The sequence below is a fragment of the Ammodytes marinus genome, assembly GCF_949987685.1.
Source record: "Ammodytes marinus genome assembly, chromosome: 2".
Classification (NCBI taxonomy): Eukaryota; Metazoa; Chordata; class Actinopteri; order Uranoscopiformes; family Ammodytidae; genus Ammodytes; species Ammodytes marinus.
Window position 1 is genome coordinate 34951559 of NC_137231.1, and position 9325 is coordinate 34960883.

The window sequence follows — 9325 nt, forward strand, 5'->3', positions numbered from 1 at the left end:
CCACCTGGAAAAAAGAACATACACTGCCTGGCTAGAAAAGTCACACATTCTAATATTTCATTGGACCACCTTTGGCTTTGATACTCCACATATTCGCCATGGCATCGTTTTCATAAGCTTTTTTTTGGCACATAAGGTTGCTGAATCTAGGCCACCATTTGAAGCAACTCCAGATCATACGGTACACTGCCAATACAGGCTTGTACCATAGGCCCTAGGTATGATGGGAGCATCACTTCATCCCCCTCTCTTCTTACCCTGATGCACCCATCACTCTGGAAAAAAGTGAATCTGGACTCATCAGGCCACACAACCTTTTTTCCATTGCTCCTAAATCCAATCTTAATGCTCCCTAGCAAATTGCAGAATTTTTCCTGATAAGCGGTTATCTTAAGACTACACAGCTCTTTAGTCCCAATCTGTTGAGTTCTCTTTGTATTATGTGTATGGAAATGCTCGTTATTTCCTCATTAAGCATAGCTTTGAGTTATATTGTTGATTTTTTACGATTTTGATTTTACCAACGTTTGTGTTCAACATCTTAATCTGTGTAAGACTTTTAAGATTTTCCTGAGAACTCCTAATGACTTTGATGTTTTTAAACCTGTGATGTTGTCAATGGGTAACATGCTTTTATTATGTCTTGCTTTCTGTTAAATCGCAAAGATGAATGTAGCTACACTAGTGTCATGTTCCATTTAATGTGTACTAGTATGTGTCAGTTTTAAAAGGAAATACTGTTGGCAACATGATGTCATAGAGCTACTGTCTTAACTGCTGCTGCATCAGTCTGAGACCATATGGGAGAATTTGATGTGATTACAGGTAGAGACTCGTTTATCATGAGCCCATGTATAGAGAGATAGCTAAAACACATGAATCTATTTCAGCAAAGTAGGTCCTCACCAACACTGACTGACTGAAATACTGAAAACAAAACAACAAACTGCAGCTTCTAAAGAAACCAGTGAGTCAAATCAAAATCCCTTTCAGTGTCAAAAATTAACAATGTTTCGCAAACAAGTGTTCCTTTATTTGTGTCCACACCATATTTCAGTTGATGGGTGGTTTATTGTAGGAGAGATTAAGTATCATCCACTGAGTTTTAAGTGTGTTCTGTATTTGGTCCAGCAGGTTGTGCTCTAACATTAACTACTAAACTGAAGTCGTCTACTGCAGATCTGTTGATATGTAACTATCTTCATCTACTATTATTTACATGTAGTGTTAATGCTTTTGAAACTTGTGAACCTTGAAGCTTAAAGATGATGTACAATAAATGTAATTTTGAATATTATTTGTTCCGGTGTTTTATGTTGGATTGTTTTAAATGTTTGTATAGTTGAGGTAGTTTGGCAGCATTACCAGTAACGTAATGTATGGGGCAGGAAATACTTTGTTGTTTGATGTCAGCATTAACGACAGTCCACACTGAACTACAAGTCGAACACTTTATTTATCTTTTTATAATGATACACAAACCAATGCAGCTCAACTGATATTCAGGTTAATATTTGATGGTTTTGGTTTAGTAAACAAACTGGCATACAAACATTTAATTTAACCTTACAAAAATAATTTTGTCCTATAGCTATTCAAAAGAAATCAAAGATGATTTTAAAGTGCAATCACAGGTTCCAAATGTTAGTCTCTTTACAGAGCTGAATTTCAATCTGTGGTAAATATTTACAAATAATTAGGAAAAAGGTTAAGATTCAGCTCATTGCATCGACCCGCTCTAACAATATTGAACCTATTTTTTTTTAAAGATTACACTTTCTACCATATAATGCTGATTTCACCAAACTTAAACAAAAACTTCTCAAAACATAGAATATCTTGAAAGTAACAGATCAAGATTTTGTCCAGTTCAAGGATACAGAAATATATCTAGACTATACACTTGAGTTGACCAAGAGTGATATGTCAGCAAATACCCAAAATCAAACAAACTCAAAAATAAATATTGAGATTTTTGAAAATATTGTTTGGTTTACTGACTGCATTCATTATTAACAGCCCTTGACTACACTTTGTTCTGATGAGATATTTATATATGCACACACTGATTACATAGTACATCAGCTAGAGGTACTAATAACAACTCAGTGGAGCTCTGCCTTCTCCATATAAGGACTTCTGGGAGTCCATTTTACTGTGGCCACTTCTGTGTTACATAAGGCCAAGTACAGAATACACTTTGTCAAAATCAAAGTCTCAGACAAGTTTTTGAGATGTTATAACTTTCATAATAATAACCTTCATTTTCACACTGCCTTTCAAGGGAGATAAGGGTTCTTTACGCATAGTGAGGCAGACTAAACAAATAAGAAATAACAGAAATCAGCAAGGATAACAGGGGATAACTAAATAAACCACAGACCATATGCCTTGTTGAACAGGTAAGTTTTCAGGAGATTTAAAAACAAAACTGTCTAAAGATGCCGGAATTGCCACCTTGTGGATTGCTTCAAAACTTTGTTGATTGACAAAAATATTATGATTCTGACAGGAGTTAATGTAGGCATGAATGAGGGTCTCTACCGTGGACTCTGATTATGATTACTGGGTCATGTCCATCATTTTGACAGACAGGGTCATACAATTTGTGTCACAATATTTTAAAAACAGTCACTTTTTTAACTAAAGTAAGGCATATTTGATGGAATTTCGTATCTAGTTTAATAACTTATACTGTATATATAGAACAAGTTTGCAGATGGTGACTATCTAAGGGTCTGAAGGAAAAAGAACAAAAATCTCCCTTCATATTGACACTAATCCAGATAGAAAAAGTGACACTGGAGGCCATTTTTAACACTTTGGCCATTATATATAATGCAATTTACAAAATCTTCCAATTAAAAGGTACCGGTAAATAAATTATTTACAAGAAACAAACCTATTTGTATTAACTAGAACTGCTACAGCCTTACTTAAAACCTTCCTCCTGCTCCTCATGGATTAAAACGCTTGCTTGGTTTAATCAAACCCATCGAGGCAAGGCAAGTTAATTTATATAACATATTTCATACACAGAGGCAATTCAAAGTGCTTAGAAGAAAAATAGATAATATAAATCAAGGGATACTGCTGCAGAGGGGACTGTCATTAGGTTCTGAGTTTTGGCCTCAGACTAATGACTTCTCTTTGGCGTTTTGATCTGATTTTGAAGGCTGAAGCCCCGCTCTGCTGCTGTGCTGGAGACTGGAATTTCTTGATCCACTTCAGATACAGTCAGGGAAATTCTGTTAGCTGAGACTCTGAGAAAGGAGACACATGTAAGAATCTAAACAGATCTCCAACGGTTATAACTTTGAGACTGACCCATGTTTATTTCTCAGGAGTGACAACTGAGATGAATGAGAAAAACATGCAAAAAATCTCTTTGGTTATATTTCACTGCTCATTTTTTGTCTAGGAGATCTCATGTTGAATTTTCATTTGCTGTAGGTATTTTTCAAACAAGGAAATGTAGGTGCAGTCCAGCACCAGACTCAAATACAAATAGATAATAAATAAACAAATAATACATACATGCAATGAAGCAAACATTTGACCTTTACCCAAAACTATATAAATAATAAAGTAAGAATACATAATTTTAAAATGATAGTATGCCTAATATTCCTAAAAAGGCTTAAGTTTTCGCGGGACACCAAACTCCATACAGAAATCTATCAACTTAAAAATTATAAGGATATTTGGAAAACTTCCTAAAAAATCTATTCCAAAAGTTGTTATTTAAAAAGGCAGTGAGAACATCCTCTCAATTCGGCTTAAATGCAACATCAGGCAACACATATATAAGTAAAACAACTGTTATTTTTGAGTGATTCACTGGTAGGATATGTGTAGCAGCAAGAAAGGTTTTCCCTGTGCACTTTTTACAATAAATTGCCTTTTCGTCCACGTTAAGCGCTGTTTTGTTGGTAGTATGCAAGCCGAATTTAACTTGAGATCCTTCCGATTAGTTAAACATTGAGAGAAAGCGGTTTAACTATGTTTGTGTCTTTGAAAATGATCACAAAACACAATTACAGGATTTATATATAAGGTTTGGTTCGCACGCAGAAAACAACTGCTCTTTCCCCATGCAGACCCTCGTGGAGTTTAGTAGTTATCCTTCCGAGTTCCACTTCTTTCTCTCTGCGAGTTTTCCACACAGACTCACCATTTGAATAACTGGATAAAAACTAGGAAACGGTTTAGTAAAATGGATCACCTGTTGGACGCGCGCACGTTCCTAGCTGGATTTGCATTTGAAAACACAGACGACACACCTGAAGCAAAGTGATGCTGATTAACGGAGAGCCAAAGCTGAATGTCTAAATTTTCCGGAGACATGCCCCACCTCAAGGTAGATAAAAATGTAAAGTGTTTTAATTTTAAGTGTAAGTAGCCTATTATTTCCAGATCGAAAATCAAAAATTAAATGGCAAGCTAACAGCGAAAATGTAGTTAGAAGGAAAAACACATAGTTATCCATCGCATGAATTCTGTCATAAGTCAAGAAATACCTTTTCAGTGACCTCAAATTCTAGAAGAGTGTCAGAGGTTAAAAATAACTTATTTAAAGCTATACTGTACGATCTGAGAGAGCTAGCATGATTTGAAATTAGCTTGTCCTCGGAGTTCCGTTTAACTCCTCCCTCTCCCCTCGGGACTCCCTCCCCCACCCCTCGACACACAGCCGTGCACGAGCGCTGCTGGCTGCACTTCCCAATTGCACTGTTTACCAGTGATTGTTAACATTTAACTCACACACACAAACACTCACACATAGGCTACATGCAGAAAAGGCCCCAAAGTTTATAGGTTACAGTGTTGTTATTTCTTATAGAGTGTTAAGATGAGTTTTGTTCAGTGTGGATGACAGTATAGCTGTCAGTTAGTGGCCGTGACGTCAGTCGGCCGGAGGGTCTGTCTAGTAAGTTCCTTTTCCCTTCTCTCTCGGTCAGGTGTGTGAGCGCGCATGTTGCCGCAGTAGTCGACACAGTTGAAACGTGTTTATGTGAATCACCCGTGTGTGAGTAAGTACATGCAGTCCCGATCGCTGTTATAAGTTACAGTTTATGGATGTTATTGACGGCCGCGATTCGCAGGTCGCAACAGCTGTTCTAACGTCTCCTCACGAGCGGAATGTAAGCCTGTGTCTCTTTTCCTGCGATCTATGCTGCTGTGCCTGTGAAAGAAGGAAAATAAAGAGCGGAAAAACCATACTCCTCTTCTCATGCTTATAGTCTGACGTTTTTGGCCTTAAGTGGTGTTCTGGCCGACACCTCTGAAGTGAAACCAGTGATAAGCAGATCAGCGCGGTACCGGTAGGCGACCACCAGTTTCCTCCGCTACACTAGGCTACATGATGAAAGATACAGAGCAGTAGCCTACTTAAAAATATAGCCTACTTTTTAATCTTTGGGTTTTGGGGAAAGTAGCAAGTCTTGTCAAGTCAAAAGGCTCAAGTCACGAGTCATTGATGTTAAAGTCCAAGTCAAGTTGCAAGTCTCTTTACATTTTGTCAAGTCGAGTCTCAAGTCATCAAATTCATGACTCGAGTCTGACTCGAGTCCAAGTCATGTGACTCGAGTCCACACCTCTGGTAACTTCTGTGTAGGTTCCATTGTGTAAGCTTGTTATGCTACTTCCACTAGGTCTAGTCCACTGCCAGGTAGCCTACTACGATATGGCACGAACGCTTTCTCTGCCCTCCGTGAACGCGCTCAGGCTCGCACACAGAGGGGAGAGAACGCGCAGGATTGTGATTGGTTCTTTAGATACGGGTCCATCGTCTCCGATTGGTCAGCATTTTAACAGGTTTATAGAAGGTACAGAATTTGGGGGTTTTTCGTTTCTTTTTCATTGCCCATAAGTCATTTATTGCTGTTGGGGTGTAAAAAGCACTTTTCACAACATATTAAAAAGTGCATATTGCAGATAATCTCCTATGATGCCTTTAACTGATTGTGTTTGTGATTCTTCGAAAATTAGTTGTATTTTTAAAAACAATACTTACGGTGTATTTTTTGTTGCATAGGCTACAGGCTTTATTTTCACTTCTGCTCATTCTCAAAGGGTGGGGCATAAAAACAAAATGTTTCTTTATGTTACCAAGGTATCCCTAGTGGGACACATACAGTTGTAAAAAAAAAAATCAGTTTTAGCTGGTGGAAAACTGTGAGCAATTTGCCGCATCATTTGTGTTCTTGTTAATAATAGACACCATGCCTTTAGTGAGGTGTTAGTTACCTCACATATCCCCTAGACTGGGCTAGAGCATCTCTACTTTCACTGGACTTTTTGGGCATCCACTCACCATATTACGGTGCGCACAGATAACCTGGGTAAAAGACAGGTAGGCACTAAGGCTGTCACACCGGCGTTGAAGCACTTACTCTCACAGACTTCTCCTTGATCTACTTCGCTTTGGACTAAACCACCTGTGAACAATACCTGGTATTTCGGTTTTGAGATTTTCTTGTTCCGGTTGGCGTAAGTATAAACTTTTGAGTATCCTCTCTGAACATTTTTCCTGTTGTCTTTATTTTAAGTTTATGTATTAATACAAAGACTGCGCTTTAGAAGATTCCGTCTTGATTTTATAAACACAATTACGGCCTCATAAGGACTGTGGGTTTGTTCCTCCTATTTCACAGTGTAGTTGCGTCAAGGCCACATCACATCATGACAAGTGTGGACGAAAAGAAAGATTTGAACAGCCAATAAATCTCCATTGTGTAAAATTTTACCCTAAACTTCAAATGTTTAATGCTAGTTAGTATTGTTTTGGGGAAAGGTGTTGGCAAGCAAGCTAGTTTTGAACAGCTCTGTCTGATGCCCAGATATCACCATTGGGTTAGTATAAAGAATTTGGCTCAGGAAAGAGGCCACAAAATCGTATAGGTACCCTTATGTAAATGATTAACACATCTCTATTACGGTCAGCTTTTCCCATTAATTTTCAGTGTCGACCAAAAACTACATTCACTTTTCCTTCTGACGTCTTGACATGTAGTATAAACCGGTTATATTCAAGCATAGCCCCTGCAGTCTCCTTGTTGTCGGACTTGCACAGCTGACTTGATACAGATTCTGACATCTAGTCTTTCACAAGTACTAGAATGGATTTGAAATGGATTTTAATTTGACAGACAGTATTAGCCTTTTCTCTATTATAGGGAGGAATTTTATTTATATTTGGTTAGAATATAAAGCAACAAGCGGTATAAGTATCTATTAGGTGTTCAAATTCCTGGTATACTGTATAAGTGTTAATAATTAACTCACCTGTTTAACTAATATCATGTCTGTGCAGTGTCCCGCCTTCTGTAAACGAAAGGTTGTCCAAGGTGAGTTTGGCTTCAGTGTGATTCGTGATTTCACCGACGTGCTTGGCAGCGAATAAGCCCTAACTTGGTGAGTACACAAAACTAACTATAGACTCAAACAAACAAATTCATAAACTGTAAGAAAGTAAGCATTCTTACATTGATGATTTAAAAACTGATTTGTTATCTATTCTCAGGTGTATGCTGACCATTCAGGATGGGTGATTAGCTGGACCAGAATCCATGTCTATAATACTGAAGTTACCACATGAACTGAGCGGAAACAAATATATTCTTGTCCAAGACGGGAGAGCAACATCCCAAGAAAACCACAGCCACCTAAGGTAGGTAATGTCATGTTTTCAGATTTTTGAAACTCCTATTCGAGCTGATCCGAGGGGGTTCAAAAAGTTTTAAATAATGAGGATTTATTGGAGAACAATGTTTTTAACTGGTTAGGAAGGGTGTGGAAAAATGGCGGTATATGAAATGGAAATACTCACAAACGTTCAACTACCTTAGATTCTTACTTAAGGAATTTCGCTTAATGTCTAGGTTATTTTATTATACGTTCAATGTTATCGGGCCCCCTCCGAAAAGCTTTTCCGAGCGTACATGGTGTTCCCCATTTCACTCGTCCTGGCTTGCCATGAAGTGTATTACGAAATAGTTGCTCAATGATATGATAATGATGTGTGGATAAACTTATAATGATTGGTAGCTTTATCTTATTCCACTTTATAATTTGGAGATCCTTTAAAGGTAGCTAGTCGACTCCATTTTAGGTGCATTTACACTTTGAGCTTTTTTGTGACGATAATCATGTCCAAGGTTGACTGATAAGCATTTTAATGCCTTGATCAATCTATGAATGTACAGATAAGACTTTCTATCAGAGTCTGAAGTTCAGACTTAGTGAATGAAATACTCCTTTGAAATTACCTGAAGTTTTACCACTAATGATTAAACATTAACTCTGTATCACTCACACCATTTTTATTACTGCTATGATTAACATTATAAGCTAGCATATAATACATTTTCAAGGGAGCGGTTCAAGTTTCAAGTTATATGTAGTCACATACAGCAGAAATGTTAATGTTGCAATATACAGTGCTTTAGAAAAGCAGGGGTTTCTTTACTTGTGATCTATGCATGGAATCCTTTCTTTCTGGGGCGGCTGTGGCTCAGTTGGTAGAGCGGGTCGGCTGATGATCAAAGGGTTGGAGGTTTGATCCCCGCCCTGCCACCTGTGTCATGGTTGTTGTGTCCTTGGGCAAGACACTTCACCCACCTTGCCTTGTGTGAATGTCGATAGTTAGCCTGCTATCGGTGTATGAATGTGTGTGTGTGAATGGTAACGTGGGAAAGGAAAACAGGTCTCCCTTGCAAAAGAGTCTTCGGTCTCAATGGGATTTACCTGTATAAATAAAGGTTAAAAAAAACACAATAATTTGGGATGCAAAGAAAAGGTGAAAAAGTACACTTAGAATTTGCAGAAGGACTTCAGGTACAGGCCTTGTGTCAGTTTGACAAAAAAAAAGTTTAGATTGCAGCCACAGGTTTTGAACATTATCTATACATTCATTCATACATGTTCTGCCATGTATCAAGGTATCATAAGTGGCCATATAATTATTTAAATGTAAAAATTTCAGCAATTCTTGGGCAAGACATTTCAGAAAGCAATTCTCATTATATCTACATAGATCAGATATTTAGTCTCAATGTATTTTAATTTGAAAGGACAGCCTCCAGTTAGGATGTATGTTTGGTTATATAAAGTACAAAAATAACCATTTCTGTTTTAAGACTAAAACTATCGATTAGCACACATGCCATATTGTGCTTATTTAATCTACTTCTGTAAATTCAGAATGATCAAAATAAGAATGCTGTTTAGAGTAAATCGACTGTTGACACAATAATGAAGAATAATTCATATCAAAAACATTCAGTTACCTCTAATCTATTGAACTTTGTTTCACTTTTACAGA